The 20,382-nt window shown below is 34.8% G+C and overlaps 1 long non-coding RNA gene across 1 annotated transcript; it reads right to left on the bottom strand.

Annotated features, from left to right (window-relative positions):
* Window positions 1-4,974: 4,974 nt before the first annotated feature.
* Window positions 4,975-17,454, bottom strand: LOC146999516 (uncharacterized). Its single transcript, XR_015039790.1, has 2 exons — window positions 17,382-17,454; window positions 4,975-5,177 (listed from the first exon to the last, which is right to left on the bottom strand). It is a non-coding gene; the product is annotated as an uncharacterized LOC146999516 (long non-coding RNA).
* Between the last annotated feature and the right edge of the window lie 2,928 nt (window positions 17,455-20,382).

Here is a 20,382-nt window from a genome sequence, read left to right as displayed (position 1 = left end):
GACCTGACCTGAAAGGTCAGATCCCACTCCAACATTCAGAATAATCAATTCGGCTTTCGTCAAGGACATTCAACAACTAATTCTCAATTTTAGCAGAAAAAAATTGCAGAAGCTTTTAATAATAAATCTTGTTTCGTTGCCTGCTTCCTGGACATCGCATTTGACAAAATTTGGCCTAATGGTTTACTCTACAAAATCATCTAAATTAAAAGCGACATTAATAAAGCATGTAGAATCATTAGGATTTTTTGGAAGCCAGAGAGATGAAAAATTAACAACCGCCTTCGCCGGGAATCGAACCACGGACCTCTGGAATACCGGCCCAACGTGCAGAACCATTACACCCGAAGAACGCTAGGAAAGTGGGAGAAATACATTATATACTCCCCTTTTTGAAAGGGTGACTAGGGTTTTAGGGGACCTAGTCGCCAAATCCTGGGTGTGGAGAATCTTCATCCACAACCCTTTTAATTTGGGTGTCACTTGTAGAGTCATTAGGTTAATTAGAAGCAGAAAAGATGAAAAATATGCAACCGCCTTCACTTGGAATCGAACCACGGACCTCTGGAATACCGGCCCAGCGTACTACCATTACACCACGAAGGCACGCTAGGGAAGTGGGAGAAATACCTTATAAGCATTTCTGAATAAATTAATGTCCCAATATTCCGCTTTTCGTTCCCATCATTGTAATAAATTGTATTTTTATTTTTCCAAAGAGGCGATTTGCCCAGAAGGACTATTAATTTCGTTTCAGCATTCTACGTTGGCTCACTATAAATGTCGGTTCACTTTTTAAATTGTTGCCGCCGAATATTAGAGCCCCGTTGTGTTATATTTAATGAAGAGTCTGCATGAATGTTATGTACAGTGGATGGACAAAAATATGGAAACACCTTGTGAAATGCACGTTTGAAAAGAAAGATTGATTTTAATGAAATATGTAGGTGGCGCTGGCATTTTTGACTACTGACGCCACCTATACAACTTCGTAAATGTGGTAAACAGTTCAGTTGTTGTCGGAGTACAGTTATGTGAGGTTGTCATTGCATTATGTCAGAGTTAAGAGACTTCGAACGTGGGCAAAGTGTTGGAGCACGTATGGTAGGTGCTTCCGTAAGCAAGGTAGCCGAGGTGTTTAGTGTTTCAAGAGGTACTGTATCAAAGATTTATTCCGCATATTTGAAAAGCGGAAAAACATCATCTGCTAAATCACAGCGCGGACGAAAGTGTGTCCTGAGTGATCGTGACAGACGATCATTAAGGGCAATTGTGACGAAAAATAAGAAGACCACAGCTGCAAAAGTTACTGCTGAAATGAATGTTGTGTTATTAAACCCTGTGAGTACCAAAACAATTAGAAGGGAGCTTCATAAACAGGGAATTGCTGGCCGTGCTGCAATTGAGAAGCCACTCATCAGTGATGCTAATGCCCGTAACAGGAAAAGGTGGTGTTTAAGTCATAAAGCCTGGACTACAGAGCAGTGGAAGCGAGTAATATGGTCTGACGAGTCTTCTTTCACATTGTTTCCCACTTCTGGCCGAGTTTACGTCTGAAGAACGCCATCTCAAGCCTATAATACAGACTGCTTGTTGCCAAGAGTGAAACATGGCAGGGGTTCTGTTATGGTTTGGGCAGCCATATCGTGTTTCTCTGCTAGCCCCATGATAACTGTGTCAGAGCACATGACTGCCAAGACTTATGTGACCATTTTGGCCGATCAAGTTCATCCCATGGTACAAACTTTGTTCCCCGATGGTGATGGTGTCTTCCAAGATGACAAAGCCCCTGTTCACACAGCTCACATTGTCCAGGACTGGTTTTCTGAGCACGAGGATGAGTTGTCCCATCTCCCCTGGCCACCACAGTCACCAGACCTGAATATTATCGAACCTTTGTGGTCTACATTGGAACGGAAAGTGCGTTCTCGTTATCCACCGCCAACATCGTTATCTGAACTTGCCACCGTTTTGCAGGAAGAATGGTATAATATTCCCTTGGCAAACATACAGGAACTGTATTTATCCATTCCGAGAAGACTGCAAGCTGTTTTGGATGCCAACGGGTTTCCTACCTCATATTAAGCAAAGAAACATGTTTTTTTAAAGGTGTTTCCATATTTTTGTCCAACCCCTGTATGTTTCTCGCATTGTGATAAAACAACAATACCTAGAGTCATCAAACTTTGAATACTGAACATTTCCACCCAAATATGGGCATTTGGAAGCCGAAATTTAGAATTTGTTTAATTCTCGATTTTATATTTTGTAAAACTTTAACAAATTTTTTATTAACAAACTCCACGATTTCAAAGCGAACAACGGCAAGACTGTAAGAAAAAATCATTTTTATCTCCAGAGCGCGAGACTGTGTATTGGAAATTCTAAAGCTATGCCCCGTTTAACATTATTTTGCAATATTGCTGACGAACTGAATTTTATGGTTTAAATGCAAAGAACATGATATTTAATAAGTAAAGGTAACATACAAAATGTTAAAAAAGCGCCCCTTTGGGCGTAATGTAAAATCTGAATGCTTTCAAAATTTTTTTTATTTATATTTATTTGATTTTTTCCCTCACAATTATTATTTGAAAATAATGCTACTACTTAGTAATTTTCTTTCAAATAATAAACAAAAGCAAAAGATCAGATTTTCACTTTGAAGGTAGGCAGTTAAAAATACGACACAAATTTTGCAATCGACTTTTTTTACAACTTGCTAGAAAGAAACCTTCCTTATGGGTGATACTCGTAGGATAAAATAACACTCACTGTAAAAGTTAAATGATACTACCAGATAAAATGAATTTTAAACCATCAATTTACACTGTATTAAGACACACACTTCTTTAATAGCATATATAAGTAAAAGATATTTTTTTGCCCTTATAACAAAAAAGAGACTTTTCTTCGCGATTTTTTAACCTTTTTCCAATTTGATTCTTTATAGTGAAAGCATATAAACCGTATCCCAAATGATCTAGTTTTCGAAATATTTCTGTTAATTCCCAACAAAAAGTGAATGGTTAATTAAGTGTAATCGCCTTGAATGAGAAGAAATTAATACATTCCAATCAAACATTTTTTTAATGCAGTATTTTATCTGGTCTTTAAAAAATTCTGTATTAAAATGCTGCACAATTAGCTTTCTCTCACACAGAATTTCCCTTTGTTCGCTCTAAGCTTGATCTTTCGACCTGCGAGGAGAGGCCCACTAGCGGCCGAGCGGTAAAAGTTGCTGAACACTGGCAGTTCGGGCGAGGTTCGAATCCTCTAGCTGCATGCACGTTCTCGTGGTTTTCCGCACGTGTAATGTGTATACGAGCCAGTTTCCCTTAGAAAGACCTCCACAAAGGCATCCCTTTCCTTAGGCAGATAGTGTGCTTTACCGTAATCTCAATACATCAATCAAAATCAACACCCTGCGGGAAGAAAGACTTCTGTCTGTCTTAGGTTGAAGCATAAACAGAAAACTTGCTGCTTAATATGTTGTGCGACTTTTAAAAAGTTCATACATGGACGATTAAATAATTATAATTTCTGTCTAATCACTTATTTCAGTAAATTACTAATCGAACGTAATCAACTTTTAGCTAACAGTTTATAATTTAATATTTCAAAGACCTTAGCGGGGACAAAGAGCTCTTTACGTTCAAACATAAAGAAAAGGTTTGCTTGTTACGACATGAACCTTTAAAAAGTCTAAACGTAATTTAGTTCTTAATTCTACAAACTGGAAAGGAACTAGATCGAAAGAAAACGCAGCCGATTTTTGTTTTATTCAGGGAGAATTGTTTATTTTTATTGCTTACAAATCTTGAGATATATCATATAAAGTCAAATAATTTCTTACATGGCTTTACCGCTTCTATCATGTTTAGCAACATTCAGTCATATAATCTTAAAAGTCTTCAATTCTGCCAGTTCCTTAATACAATTCATTTCAAATTGTATTTAGCTCACCAGAGGCAAAGCGGAAAAATAGGTGAAAACAGGTAGTTCGAACAGGGTTCATATCCTAGCTGCATCGCAGTTTCGTCGTTTTCTTCACATTTTTGGCTTGGTTTATTTGATTACGGCATAGCACACTACCTCAGTAAGGGCAGTGATACTTTCCTGGAGAAATGTCTGAGGAAAACTGACTCATACCCACGTTATGTATGGGGGAAAAGACGATAACGCCGATGCAGCCAGCCCGTTCGCCCAAAATTGAGTCCAGGTCAAACTACCAGCGTTCAGCGACTTTACTGCTGTACTGCTATGACCCGTTTTTCTCAACTATAAAGTGGCCGGGAGCCAGGAAAGGGGTATTGTCGTGACTTGCGATGTGGCGAATTTTGGTACTTAGTTATTACTTTTGTAACAGACAGCGCCACCACTTTTTCAAGTCATTTCATCACACAGTTGCCATTCGCCAATGTAACAGCCAATTAAAAAATATTCAGAACTACCTTTCAAATTTGCATAATAAGATTTATTCTTATTAAATATTAATATATATATATATATATATATATATATATATTTGTCTGTTTTGCAAAATATTTATTTCTTGTGCTGTGTTTTATATTACGGATAAGAAAATTTTCAGTGTACGAAAATACAAGTGTGAATTTTTTTTATTAAATTAGCTGGTTTAAGTATTTCACTGAATTATTTGGTATTAATATAACTGAAAGTGAGCTCCTAAATGTGATGGATATAGATAATATCAAGAACTTTACGCATATAGTGAATGAAACACACCCAATTTTGTACTGCTATATTTACTTGTCAAAATCTATTTCACTTCTTGTTGTAAGCACAGCATTAAAAAGTCTGATATGTAGACCACGACTTCCCTTGCGCGGAATATTAAATTATACGCACATTTTTTTTCTGCATTTCATTGAAACTTATTTCCTCTCTCATTAGAGATAGTTTTCTCTTTCAATTAATTCAATTCTCACTTTGCGACAAGACAAAAATACATAAAACCTCAAAATAGCTTTATTAAAAATTGCAAAATATAGAGACTTGAAACACCAAATACAATTAAAACAATTAAAAAAAAAACAATTTTTACAATTAAAATTATTGTTTCTACGCAAAAACAAGTAGTTATGCCAGCGACAAGAAGGCAGATTTTTCGGTGCACAAAACTTTTACTTTGGGTCCCACTTGGCAAAAAGACACTAAAAGTGCAGAAACTGAATTCACTATTTCGCTAAGTTTCAAATGCAAACAAATATGGCAGCTATAGTAAAAAAAAATTAGGCTTAGCCGCACTTAAAAAACTTTTAAATAGCTAATAATTCTACAACTATTGCATGCAGATTAACTAAAGGCATAAGAACTTTAACTGGGAGATAAGAACAACATAATTCAATCATTTTTAAAGCAAAACATGCACAATTTACCAATATATAAAAATTATTTTTAAAAAAAACTGAGCTCACGCAGCTGAGTTACAAAGTGGGTATATTTGCTTATTTATACACTTTTGGTGCAGCCGAATCCAACCAAAAAGGTAGGTGCACAACTACATGTTATATCATATACAAAATTTCAACGTTTTGAGTCTACTCGTTTTTGATTTATGCGAGCTACATACTTACATACGTACATCTAGACATCACAAAAAAATCTGTTCTGAATCCATTTTAAATCCTTTTTGCAAACCGTTTTGGGAAAAAGAGTCCTTTATTCTGTTCTTACCTACAGATGTCATGCAAAAACATCGTTCATTGTATCTGATAGCAGTTAATATATGGGTATTTTCATTGAAATATGATACCCGAAAATTTTCATGGCTGCGACACTTCTTACAAAAGTACAACTTACTTCGTTTGATTTACTTACAACTTACTTCGTTCACTGTCTGTCTCATTATTTACAACTTACTTCGTACAAGGAAGTAAAAAAGTGAGTTCTCAAATATCAGTAAATAATTAATTTTATTCCTTTTGTTCTTTCATATTATAATAGTTTATCATTTATCAGTACAAAAACTGAGGTAATTAAAAAATTAACTTTTTAGATATTTTTAGTATTTTTTCATTAACGTTATAAGGTATTTTCTCCCTCCTTTCTGCATGCCTTCGTGGTGTAACCGTAGCACACTCGGCGCGTATTCGAGAGGTGCAGGTTCAAGTTCCGGCGACTCCTTTGCACATTTTTCACAGCTCCTTTAAAATAACCTAATGACTCTACAGTGGCGCTCGAACTAAAATGTTGTGAACGATGATTCTTCACAACCAGGATTTAACGATCGGGTTTCCTAATTTCCATTTGCCCTTTAAAAGGGATAATGTATTTTCTCTCTCCTTCCAGTATGCCTTTGTGGTGTGACGGTTAGCACACTAGGCGCGTATTCGAGAGGTTCAGGTTCGAGTCCTGGCAAAAGGCATTGCTCATTTTCAAAAATACCTCTCGGCGTATTATAAAAAAATAACCTAATAGATTCTAAAACGTAATTAATGAAAATCATTTCAACCCAAAATAGGATTTGCGTTAGTGAATTTTAGTTAAGAATAGTGGCTCCCCACTATTCTGAATATTATTGGAATAATTTAAAGATTAAATCCGATAGTATCTTAAGATGGTTTTGCAATCAGAAAACAAACTCATATTGATTCATCCTTATTTTCTTTACAAATGCCGAATATCTGTTTGCAAGTCTAATCTGTTTTCAAATCAAATGCCGAATATCTGTTTTCTATTTGAACTTGATCAAATAGTAGTGTGTTAGTGTTTAATTCAAAAGATAATATTATGCATTGATTAACATTTCCTCTAACTTCTTTTTAAATAAGGTTGCCTATGAGCAACCCCTTTAATTCTGACTCGCAGCTTTTATTTTTAGGTCAGGATATGAATGTAATGTTAAGGCCAGGATATGAACGTCGGAAGGTTAAGGATATGAACCTTTAAACAATAGGATTTCTTTTGAAGCACAGCGGCATGACAATGATCAATAATCTTAGCATCACTAAAAATAATTTTCTGGGTTCTCATACTGAAATTTTCCCAGAGTATTAAAAGTTGTAAATGAAAACGTAAGCATATTATAAAGGAAAATGTAGCCGAAAAATGCTGTGACTGCTATTTAACTCTAAAGAGGGGTTATCAAAGAGAAAATGAGAATTAATATTGATTAAAATTGCATTTTAGGTAATTATTACTGATTATAATAGACTGCAATGTTTGAATATGAATTCTTTAAATATTTTTTTAAAAAATTATGATTGCGAAAATAGAAAAATAGTTTCTTGGATTGATTCCTTTCTCACAGAAGCCAGATGAATTCTGTTTTACTTAATGAAAACTAAAATTTATTTGCATATTAATCTGTCCTCTGTGAGCACTTTATTTCAGTGATCTCTATTAATCTGCCATTTGTTTTTCTTAATTTAAATGCTTCAAGAATAATTAGAAAAGGACCTAATTCTCTTCTTGCCTTTAAATTCTTCATTTGTAAAACTGCATTTTCAGCTATAATCATGTGAAATAATTCTCTAAATATAATTCAGTGCAGAAAAAATAAGATATATAAACAGCTTGCAAATGGGATCACCACTTAGATTCTGTTTTAGAAATATGATGAAGCTTACGAAAAATCTAGGAAGCGAAGTAATTCCGTACAATATTTTATAATTTTTTATCAATGATCAACCTGTAAATATAATTTATCGACATGCAAATATAATTTAATAATTTAATGTGTACGTATATGTTACCGTGAAACACCGAAATTGGAGAATATCGACTTTCACCGGAGAATGACAACATTTACCACATACATCGGTGAAAGATCGAATATTGCATTACATTCTTGTACATTCGGACCCTCACCGGTGTTATGTCGACAATCACAGTTATGCTCTGGTGTAGGTCGAAAAGAGAGTTCATAAGAAGTCATAATAGTTTAAGTTGTTGCAATAAATAAGATTTGAGTCACATAATTTAGTAAGCTTTTTATTACTATTATTTTATTTTCTCATTTAGAACGCACTGTATAATTAAGTAAGTTTTTAACTTCTATTATTTTCTTTTCTCATTTTCAATGTACTGTGTGTTTTAAGTTCTTATTTTAAGTCTCAAGTGCTTTTTTTCGTGACTGAATTACGGAGAAGAAATATATTCTTATATGTTCAACATTCACCGGTGAAAGTCGACATTCTCCAGATTTCGGTATTTCACCATAACATATGTTCTACATGTAAATATTATAATATATATATGCATGTATATGTGAGGAGAAGGTTCATTAGCGTCTGAGGGGTAAAGCCGCTAAACAGTGATAGTTCGGTCCGGAGTTCGCATTCCAGTGAACGGAATGGCTGTATGGGCGTTTACGCTCCCCGGGGAAAGCGATTAGAAATACGATTTGTATGCGATTGAAATGCGATATTAATGTGCAAAATTGATATAATTTTGAATATTTGTTTCACCTGTTCATTCGTGCTTTCCCAGTGCTCGGGTACCTTGGCAAGGTCGGGGGGCTCCCTCTCCAAGGAGGGTCGAAAGCCTGAGCAAAAGTGCCTACTACTTACTGACTTGGTGTGAACCCCAGGGTACCAGGTCGGTCTACAGACCAAGTGCATCTTATTTAGTTAAGCGTTGAATAACTCTACCTACATCAAAATGAGTTCTAAAGACATTCTCAAAGAAGGACAGGCATATATTGCCACCTTAGAGACAATATTGACAAATAAAGCTTCTGGCATAAACAAGGCAGTAGCCGCTGATATTCGACATCAATTTCAATTGATGTTCAACCTTCTAACTGAACAGTGTGTCGAGATGGCACACATGGAAGGACAAATTCATCAAACGCCAAACATTAAAGACTCTTATGCGGACGTACTTAAACGTCCAGCTCGTGACCGATCCAAAACATGGAGAAAACCAGATAAACAACATGTCACTATTTTATACCCCACAAATGAAGGGGATAAACCAGACAACATCAGAAAGAAGCTCTTAAAAACTATTGATCCCACAAAGCTCCACATTGGAGTGAAAAGACTTAAAAATGAGGCAAAAGGTGGTCTCTTAATAGAGACCAATAAAGCGGAAGACATAGAGACGCTAGAAAATGAAATAAATACTGTACCAGAACTTAAAAAGGACCTACAAATTGTTCGTCCTACACGTAGGCTTCCTAAAATTATAATATATGATATTCCAAGGGACTTGACTAAGGAAGAACTTAAGGAAGCCATTTTAGCCCAAAACGAAGGCATCGATGGTGATGGCCTACAGGTTAAATTTCCTATCAAGCATAAGAACGGAAATCATTGGGTTTGTGAAACCTCACCGGAGGTTTTCAAACACTTACTAAGTTACGCAAACTGTGCGTTAATTGGGAACGTTTCAATTTAAGAGAATACATCAGACCAACGCAGTGTTTTAAATGCTGCCAATACCGACATATTTCTAAACAATGCCAAACAGAAGAGGCATGTGGACATTGTGGAGAAGTGGGACATTCCCACAAAAATTGTGACAATAACTACCAAAGATGTATTCATTGTGCAGAAAGAAATGCGAATAGTGATAAGCACCTTGACGAGCAGCACTCAAGTTTCTCAAAAGACTGTCCTAGCAGACAGCTAGAAATTGAAGATCTTCGAAGAAAAATCAATTATGGCTAGAGAACTTATTCAAAATATAAAAGCGTTGCAAATTAATTTAGCGAGATCACATGTCGCAACAGCACAACTAAAGACTTGTATCTTTGAATACGACTTGATTTTTATTCAAGAACCATACTGTATCAATGACAAGCCGTCTGGCTTTCCGACTCAAACATTTTTTCTCCAAATGACCACCCCAAAACAGCCACAGTGGTGGTTAACCCACGACTTACGGTTCTGAATACTTACGCTTCTTCTACTTTAAATGTTATTACATTAAAGATTGAACATAGGACAATAACCATTTTTAACTGTTATACTCAACCTATAACGGACTTAACAGATTTAACTACTCTGTTAAACTTAGCTGAACGTTACTTTGACGATCAACATGATCTTCTTCTCCTTGGCGACTTAAACGCGAAAAGTGTGCTCTGGGGCTCCCCCTTCAAGGATCCCAGAAAACGCACACTTAGAGAATTCTTAACAATGCATAGACTGGCTGTTGAAAACGATCCGGATGGTCCCCCTACCTACAACTGCACAAGGGGAAAGAGCTGGATTGATATTACAGCTTCCAGATCAATCTCTTCCACGTCTTTCATTCATAATTGGAAAGTTATGGACTGTATCACTTTAAGTGATCATTGTTATATCTCTTTTGAAATTACGTATCAACATTCTAGCTCAACTCAAAGAGTCAAATATAAACTTACACAAATGGATTGGCTCTTACTGAAGGCAAAAATTGGTCACTTTTTTGGTTCAATGGAATCTTACTTGCCTAAAGATACAGTTGATCTTAATCAACTTATAATTAAGTGGACTCAGAAAATACAGGAATACTGTGACTTGGCAACCCACGCCAAGGGAAAATATGTTAAAACTCAACACAAAGGTGTCCCTTGGTGGACCCCGGAACTCTCAATATTACGAAAAAGAATCCTCGCTTTGAGAAAGCGTTATCACAAATGTATTCATGATGACGAACTAAGGGCACACTATAAGCAAGTCTATGAAAAAGACCTTGCTCTCTATAAAAGAAAGCTTATGCAAGCCAAAAGAACAACCTGGAAAAGATATCTGGAGCGTCTAAGTCCTAGTTCACCCTTCGGGGTACACTATGACATTGCTAAGGGGACTATGCAATCCCCTCTACAATTAAAAGCGTTACTCAAACCAGATAAAACCAAGACTTCCACAATAGAAGAAACTATACGTTTCCTAATGGATTACCACTTTCCTAAAGATATAATCAGCGAAGACACGGAGTTTCATACGACAATTCGTAACAACTTAAGGAATCCATATAATTCAATAAATGATGTTCCGTTTACGATTCCAGAAGTGGAAAATGCTATCAAATCCCTCAATCCAGGCAAAGCACCTGGAATGGACAATATACCTAAAGAAATTATAGCTGAAGTTTTCTATGCTAACCCACAATTACAAGTAGCGTTACTTAATGAACTCTTCCGTCGAGGAATATTTCCTAACTGCTGGAAGACAGCGAAATTAGTATTATTCTCAAAAGAAGGAAAAAATGGTGAGCTTCCTGATGCTTACCGCCCTATTTGCTTGCTTAACGCATGGAGTAAAGTCTATGATAAATTAATCACTAACAGATTGACTTATTTCTTAGTATCGAATTCCAAATTAAGTGAATAACAATATGGCTTCACGGCGGGAAAATGCTCAGCAGATGCCATCAAGGACAACATAGTCTCACAAATAGAAGCAAACCGACGTAATAATAATTACACCAATGTTATCTCTTTGGATATCAAGAGTGCATTCAACAATATTTGGTGGCCGTTCCTACTACAGGAACTCCGCAATCTGGGATGTCCTCTAAATATTTATAAAGTTATTGAAAGTTTATTGGATAATAGACATATAATCTATGAAATAAATAATGTTCAATACTCCATAAAACAAGAAAAAGGATGTGTACAAGGATCCAACTCTGGACCACTATTCTGGAATATAGTAATGAATATAGCTTTAAAACTCGAATTTGAAGATGGAATCCACATCCAAGCTTATGCGGACGACGTTTCACTCCTAGTAACAGGATCTATGCATATGCAAATTCAAACCAAGGCAAAGTTGGCGCTTCAAAAACTATCAGAATGGGCACTCAAGTGCAAACTTCAATTCTCTCCCGAAAAGTCAAAGTCTATGTTTATAGCAATCAAAAAGCGTGGTGCAGCCTATTCAGCACCGACAATAAAGATGAACGATCATACCATTAAGCAACAAAAATCCATTCAATATCTTGGAATAGTCATAGATGAATGCCTTACCTGGCTACCTCATCTAGATTATATTAAATCTAAAGTTTGTAAAATAATGAACAATCTTCTTAGATTACTTGGGATGCCCAAACCAGTTCTGAAAGAACTTTATAAACGTGCAATAGAGCGTACCATAGTATACACATGTCCTGCCTGGTGGTACCCACCTACGGTAAAAATGCGAAACAAAACAAACTCTATACAACGCATAGCACTTCTTGCAATGATCAAAAGCTATAAGACTGCCCCTACTGCAGCTCTTCAAGTGATTGCTGGAATTATGCCGCTTGATCTTAAATTGGACGTGGAAAGCATCATCCAACGTACCAAACGAGGATGGACTGACTTTAAATATGAGGACTTAGAACTTTCACGGGATCAGATTGAATTCCCAGTACCTAAATGGCATTCTCATCCAGCTCATATTCAAGTCTTCGGATGGGACAACAAGCCTCCAATCAATAAAGGTTTAGAAATTTATATGGACGGTTCAAAAAGTGAAGACGGCACTGGAGCTGGCTTCTGTTCCTTCATGAATGGAGTTTGTCACGATCAATTTATGTTTAAACTGGATAAGACTAGTACAGTATATCAAGCTGAAACTTTAGCATTAAAGTCGGCATTACTATGGTTAAAATCACACCCCAGTCCTGCGCATATATATTCGGATAGCCAGGCTGTTTTAAAGTCTATCCATAAATACAATATCTATAATCAGAACATTATCGCCATAAAGAAATTACTGGCTTTTACAAAAGCAAAGCTTCATTGGATAAGAGGACACCAAGGCACTGCCGGCAATGAAAAAGCCGACGAGCTAGCCAAACAAGGGATTTACTCGAACACGTACCTAGACTGCAAGATCCCTATGAGTAATAGCATCAGGACGACAAAGATGAAAGCTCTCGATCTATGGCAAAGACAATGGAACGATGAAGAAACAGGACGACATACGTTCACACTTCTACCGAATGTTTCGGAGAAACGGCATTTCAGTGATTTTTTTTAAATCAAGTTATCACTAATCACGGAGCCTTTCCGATTTATATTAACAGATTCAAACTAAAGGAATCTACATGCAAGTGTCAATGTGGTAGTGAATCCGCAGATGCACTTCATATGATTATAGACTGTTCCAGTGTATCAACAAAACGTAGAGAAATTTTCAAACAAAATATAACTTTAGAAACTCTAAAACAACTAATTAAGAACGACAAGGGACGATCTTTGTTATCAAGTTTTATGGAATACATATACCATAATGAATCAGATCTGTACTTATAAATTGATTGTATTATATAATATTATTGTACTTATATTGGAATACTCATATCACAATGAATTAGATCTGTACTTGTAAATTCAATCGTATCATGTAATATCTTTGTACTTTTATTTGCCATGTTATTAATCACTTAATTATTGTAATACTTAATATTGATTCTTTACTTTGTTCTTCCTATCATTCTATGTTGCATTGTATAACTCAATTTATGTTCAAAAAATAAATTGTTTTGTAAATATAAAAACATGCTATGTAATGTATTTTTTCAATAAAGACGTTGGCGAGGCCAACACATCTCCTAGTCAGAAGACCTCAAAATTCTAACTAGGTCTTTCAAAAATTCTAATTGGCATTATTTGATCTTTGAGCTCTTGCTCCAAAATTGAAAATTTTCTTAGCCTATTGGCTCTGGTGATACTTCTGCTTAAGAAGTGCGGACCAGACAATCCATTTTCATGTTGTATGGGCGTTTACGTGGTTTTCCCCATGTATAACGCATATACGATCCAGTTTTGCTTAGAAAGTCCTCTACAGAGGCATCCTTACCCTTAGGCAGATAGCCGTCGAGTGCTTTGCTATATTTAAATAAACCACAACAAACCATATAAGTAATTTAAAAATCGCTTTATTTTATATATGCTTATAAAATGTATATATATATGTGTGTGTATGTGTAATTAAAAATTTTCTAATTGCTTCAGAACCTAACATTTATATTGATATTATATACATATACATACATTAATGAACATTGTATATTTAAGATTTTTTTCTTTGATATTTTATACCTGGTAGAGACATTAGGTATTTTTTTCCGGAATCAGGCAAAATGAAAATTAACTGAGCCTTCGCCGGGAATCGAACCACGGACCTCTGACAATACCGGCTCAGCGTGCAGAACCACTACACCATGAAGGGATGCTAGGAAGGCACGAGAAATACCTTACATACTCCCCTTTTGAAAGGGCGACTGAGGTTTTTAGGGGACCCAATCGCCAAATCCTGGGCGCAGAGAATCCTCATGAAACACCCTTTTAGTTCGGGCGCCACATTAGGTATTTTTTTCTGGAAGCAGGCAAGATGAAAAATTAACAACGCCTTTGCTGGGAATCGAACCACGGACCTCTGACAATACCGGCTCAGCATGCAGAACCACTATACCAAGAAGGGATGCTAGGAAGGCGGGAGAAATACCTTATAACCTTGTTCTTTATTTTGTTGCATTTATTTATGCCTATATACATACATATAAAAAAAAACATAATAATAGGCTAAAAATTAAAAGCAAAATTTTTAAACCCGTCCTGCACTATAGATATGTGTGTATTGGACGGCAGAATTTAGGGAAGTTGAAATTTTTGGAATTTGGGAAAGCACCGAGTGTCAAAATTAAGGGATGAGAAGTATTTATGATTTAGGGAAAGCACTGGGATCCAAAGTTTAGGCATGGTTAAAATTTAGAACTTACAAAAGCGCTTTGCAGCAGAATTTAGGACCTGTAGAGGCGATACCAGGCGGTTTCAAGCGCCAGCCCTAGATAAAGCCTTAAGTATATATGTGGGAGTTTATTTATTCAGGACTCATATTAGTTTGAAGCATGTGCAAGAAATAAACGTAGGTATAGTAAAAAACTAAACTATTACAATTCAGGCTTAATTCAGAACGCTATAGGAGCAAGACAAAATTTAGCGAAACCACTTGGGTTTCGTTGCCAATCTTGTGATACATAGCCAATAACGTATAACACACGCTATTAAGTTAGGCTAAAATTATCATTACTGATTCTAAGGCATTTTAAATTAATGTAGCAGACTGCGCTGCTCCCTGACCTTCTAATTTGACCCAGTTTATTAATTTTCGCAGACTGTTATTATTACAGAAATTTTATAAAAACTAAGCTTGAACTTTCGATTATGTCGAAAAGAGTTTCCAATTCTGGAGTTACAAAAGGGATCTACAAAGCGAAACCATGTTTAGAAGTCCATTAAACAAAATGTGGAATTGCTGCAAAAAATGCATACAGACATATTCGTCTTAAAATTATGTGAGGAGTATGGCATTGGAAAGTCCACTGTATATGACACAAGAAAAAAGAAAAAGGAACTTTTTGAATTTTTTGTGGGAGCATCTTAAACAACTTGCATTGAACGAAATGTTTAATAAAGTAAACAAATATTAAGCTTTCTTTTGTAAATTTTGATACCCTTTAGATCATAATTGTTCTTTATTTCATAAATTACAATTTCATAATTTTAATTGTATAATTTCTGCATGCCATCTTACCAGATTTAAATTGATGATCTATTATTAGGGGGACCAAAAAGTAATGTCGTTTCTACGCATGTCGACAACAACGATAGACAACAACATGCTAAGGGCAGAAGTGGACGCAAATCAATGTCAAACAATCGAGGAACTGTCAAACACTCTTAACCAACCTTGGTCGACCAAAAACATTTAAAGCAGAATGGAAAAATAAGCAAAGCAGGTGTTTGAGTCCCCCATAATCTGTCCGAAGAGAACAAAGCCAACCTATCCATCACACGCAATGTATTGCTTCAACGGCACCATACAGAACCATTTTTTGATCGCTTGATTAGTGGAGACAGAAAAATAAGTCCTATATGATAATCCAAAACTCAAAAGGCAGTTTTAATAGGGGTTACAAAGGGTTTACATCCCGAAAAGGCACTTCTGGGTATTTGGTGGAGTATTCGTGGAATTGTTCATTTTGAATTGCTGAAATCTGGAAAAACTGTTAATGTAGACCTTTATTCTGAACAATTGGATCTAGTGAACCAATCTTTAATTGGAAAATATCCGGCGATTGTCAACGGAAAAGGCGTCATTCTGCAACACGACTGTGCAAGACGAACACTGGAAAAACATAATGAATTGGGGTGGGAGGTACTGCCTCACCCGCCATATTCGCCCGATATCGCACCCTCGGATTTCCATTTATTCCAATCCCTACAACATTTTCTTAGTAACAAAAAATTTCAAAATTTTGATGATGTCCAAAATGCCATCTTGAGATATTTTACTCAAAAACCAATTGATTTTTATTGATCTGGGATTGAAATCTGCATACTAGATGGCAAAAGGTTGCTGATAACGAGGGTGATTATATTATTGCTTAAAAATAAAAACTTGTTACAAATTTATTTGTTTGAATTTAATGTAAGAAAGCAACATTACTTTACAGCCCCCCACAGGATTTGGAAATATCCCAAATCCGGAATCGGCTAGTGCGGATTTCGAACTTTGTACTGTATTTATTAATACTATATGAAGAGATACTTTTTTAAATTATAAAAAATATTGCTTAAATTTTTAATGCATTTTATTCTCACTTTTTTGAAGTGTTTGTAAGAGTAAATTTTTAATTTTGCAATGTTATTGTCTGTTATTTTACTTCAATATTTATAATTAAATTTTATATACAACAAAATTTATTTTGTAGATTTCAAAATTGTGCATCATATACATATTTAATACTTCTAAATATGTCAAACAATACATAAAAAGTATTATAAATTAAACATGCTTATCTTCTACTACAGAAATGTTTAACAGCAACAAAATTTAATTATAAGATTTTTCTTTTCTTTCATGTTTGCAGCAAATGCAAGAAATAAAAATAATTCTGAAGATGTTTTTTATGTTGAAAGGTATCTAGTGGCATTAACTGCATAAGATACTTTTAAGCAAGTTGTAGCTTATATTTAAAAGAGTCGCTGATATTATCATCCAAGACTCATATTTTCAAACTACAGTAAATTTTTTTATAAACATGAGGTTTAGAATAATCACTTTCCTAAAAATCAAATAATGACACAAACATCAAGTTCTTAGGAGCCTGAATTAATCAGAATCACAGAAATTCAGTGGTTATGTAGAAATTATCCACAGCAGGACAACTCAGAAAGTTCTGGGGACAAGTAAAACATGCACCAAAAATTTTGGAATCATTTGCCATGATCTTTATTAAATAAATTTAAGATGATTTCTGAAAATAAAAATTCAACTTTTTTTAAAATTAAATACTGGAAAGCACTTTCCTGTTTTCTCACATGTGCTTAAAATTCTAATTTAGAATGCAGTTGTCAAGAACTGAATTTATTGCCTATGAAAAAATATTTCATTTTCAGATTAGATATAAAAGAATTTTTTTACCTCAGTAGTACATAGAGACTTCAAACTGCAAAATGTCCTGCAAAAAAGAAATAAAAATGCATTTCAATAGTCAGTACATAACAGAATATGCTATACAATATTTACATATAAGTTGCTTCAAAGGACTAAACTGGGAAGTAAATTTCTTCTGAAATTTAAGATGAATATGAAGAAGGTATACAATAAATAATTATGAAACTAAATTGAAGACCTTTAACTAAGAATTTAAACATGCTGCTAATTAATGTATACAGAATCATAGCCTTTAGTGCAGTAATAAGGAATAGCAAATGTAATAAACAGTAACTCTTTAATCAACACTAAGAAAACTGCTGAAACTGAACATAAAACACTAAGTTAATAATTTCAGAAACAGTTACAAAAAAATAATTGTTTAAAATCTTTACATATAACAACATAACACTGTTGGGCATAATAACAATTCAGCCTTTTAGGGCATAGTACATGCAGCAGAAAAGGTTTGAGATGGCACACAATTTGCTCTCAGTTCAGTTTTATATCCCTTTGGCCAGTGAAGGCAAACTCATTAGTCAACAGAGTCAATTATCAACAGTTCAGCACTGTATTTATTAATACTTGTATTCTCTTTTCAAGTATCTTCTTCCATTCATTCTCTGCATATGTCCAAACCATCTTATACCTTTCTCAACACTACATCTTTTTTCGCTCCACAACACTCCCTAAAATTAACTCAATATTTCAGTTTTTAAGTCTTAGTTAAACTATATATATATGTCGAATAAAACTTGATATTATACTTAATAACGATACTATTTTATTGATAAAAGAGAATTGCAATATATTGAAAAACTTGAATCGCAATAATGACTAACAAAACACTAATGTAAACAATGGCCTTGCATCTTCTTGAAAAGTTTGCATTTTGTATGTTGTTTTTCATTTTAAGCATTCATTACAAGTTTTCATGAATAAGATGACTTCTCTATTTACTCTTGACAAAAAGTTCATGCTTGAAAATTATTGATCGTATGAATATGTAGACTCGAATAAGAAAAACATCAAACGTTAGTTTTTTAAGCTGATTACATGAGTCCGGAATAATATTATTCCACATGTTTTCCTTCTCCAGATTACTTGTGCTGTGAACTAAGCACACATTTATTTTTCTCCAATGTTTCTACATCAGCACTTAAAATGTTCAAATTTCAAGTTTCATAATTTTTTTTTTTTTAAATTCAGCAATTGATTTCAGAGTTGCCAATGTGAATATTAAACAGAGAAATGCAATTCCGTTGCACTAGTATTAAGAGGTTTTTTAACAAAGGCTAATGTTGCTTTGCTGATTCAGAATTCCTGAAACCTGCTGAGAAAAACTTCTGTCATAAAACTGTTGTTTTGAAATGGCAAATGGCAATATTAGATCTATTTTCTTGAGAATGTTTCAACAGGCTTGGAAAGTGAACCAAAGTTTCTGTTTCAAAAATCTTGAGCAGAAAGAGATAATTTGCTTTCAAATGAAATAACTTCTTCCAACATCAGAAAAATTGTGTTTCCTCTTCCCTATAGGAGGTTCGAATCCCGCGAACGGGCTGGCTGCATGGGCGTTTTCGTGGTTTTCCCCATGTGTAACGTGTTAAAAACGAGCCAGTTTCCCTTAGAAAGTCCTCCACGAAGGCATCCCTCCTCTTAGGCAGATAGCCCTCGAGGCTTTGCCATAATCACACACACACACACACACCTCTTCCCTATAGTTTTTTGATTAAGCTGATTTAGATGAGATGTAACGTCTACCATAAAATAAAATTTTTGGATCTACTGATCATTCATTAGTTCTGGATTATAAACACTCATTTCAAGGAGTAATGCTTTAACTTCTGTTAATAAGGATGCAAAACATTTCAAAACATTTCCTCTTGATAACCAACGCACTTTATTATTCAGCAGAAGATCTGAGTACTCGCTCTCCATTTCAACTAAAAATTCTTTAAACTGGCGATGATTAAAAGCTGTAGTAATAATGAGGTTAACAATAATATAATTATGAATTCCATAACTTTGCAAATTTCTTCTGGAAATGTCGAGCACAAAGCGCTTCTTGATGAATGATACAATGGTAAGTAAGATTTTGTCACTGATTTTTCCTTTCAAAATAATAACAAAAACGTTTCTTACCCCGGTCATTCTTTTCGCCCTGTTTGTTGCAACTGAGACAAGTTTATCGAGATTTGGTGATCTACCAGGAGACCAGAAGAAAAAGCAGAGTTGGCAGCTGTGGTTTATAAATATAAAAAACTATTTTTATTCGAATCCTGGTATATACCAACATTTTCTGTACTTTTTTTGGTTTAATTTATAAAGTAAGTTCAAAAGCAATCTAAATAAATATATATATGCATTTTTCAAGTACTGAAAAGGAAGGGCATGATGGGAATGATCTTCTAGCAATGGTGAAAGGGGTGGAATAGGGCAAAATAGGTTGAGAACCACAATGTTAGATCTTTTAAGTATTAGTTAAAAAAAATAAGTTTGAAACTTTACACGGCATTTAATTATTATTAAATGAAATTTGTTTACATCTAATTAGAATTTCGGAACACTTCCGCAAAGAACCCGACAAATGTAAACATCGCCAACTTTGGCGATAATAGTTCAAACCTGGTAATCCGGCAGATTCAACCTATTCGCTTGTAAGAAGGTTGCAACCATTCCTCTAACGTTCATTTTGTTGAATTATCACCGTCATTGTTCGCATTTGCCAATTTAAATTATTCTTCACTTATTTATTATTATTTTTTTGTATTTTCACGTTATTATTTATGAACTTTTAACAAATAGATAGAAATATTTTCATATAATAAAGGAAGTTTTCGGTGACAGATGCTAGTTTGTGGAAGAAAATATGGCGGGAGAGGGGTTAATGATAATTGGTAACATGGCTGTTAACGTAGCGTTAAGCACACAGAATCATGAGGTTTCCAACCGATAAAATATTTTGACTTCATCACCTGCCAAAATATGC

Source organism: Stegodyphus dumicola, chromosome 1, assembly GCF_044657685.1.
Source record: "Stegodyphus dumicola isolate Sdum_Otavi_A_Nest chromosome 1, ASM4465768v1".
NCBI lineage: Eukaryota > Metazoa > Arthropoda > Arachnida > Araneae > Eresidae > Stegodyphus > Stegodyphus dumicola.
Note: the sequence above shows the minus strand (reverse complement) of the source record. Positions and strands in the feature narration are given on the sequence as shown.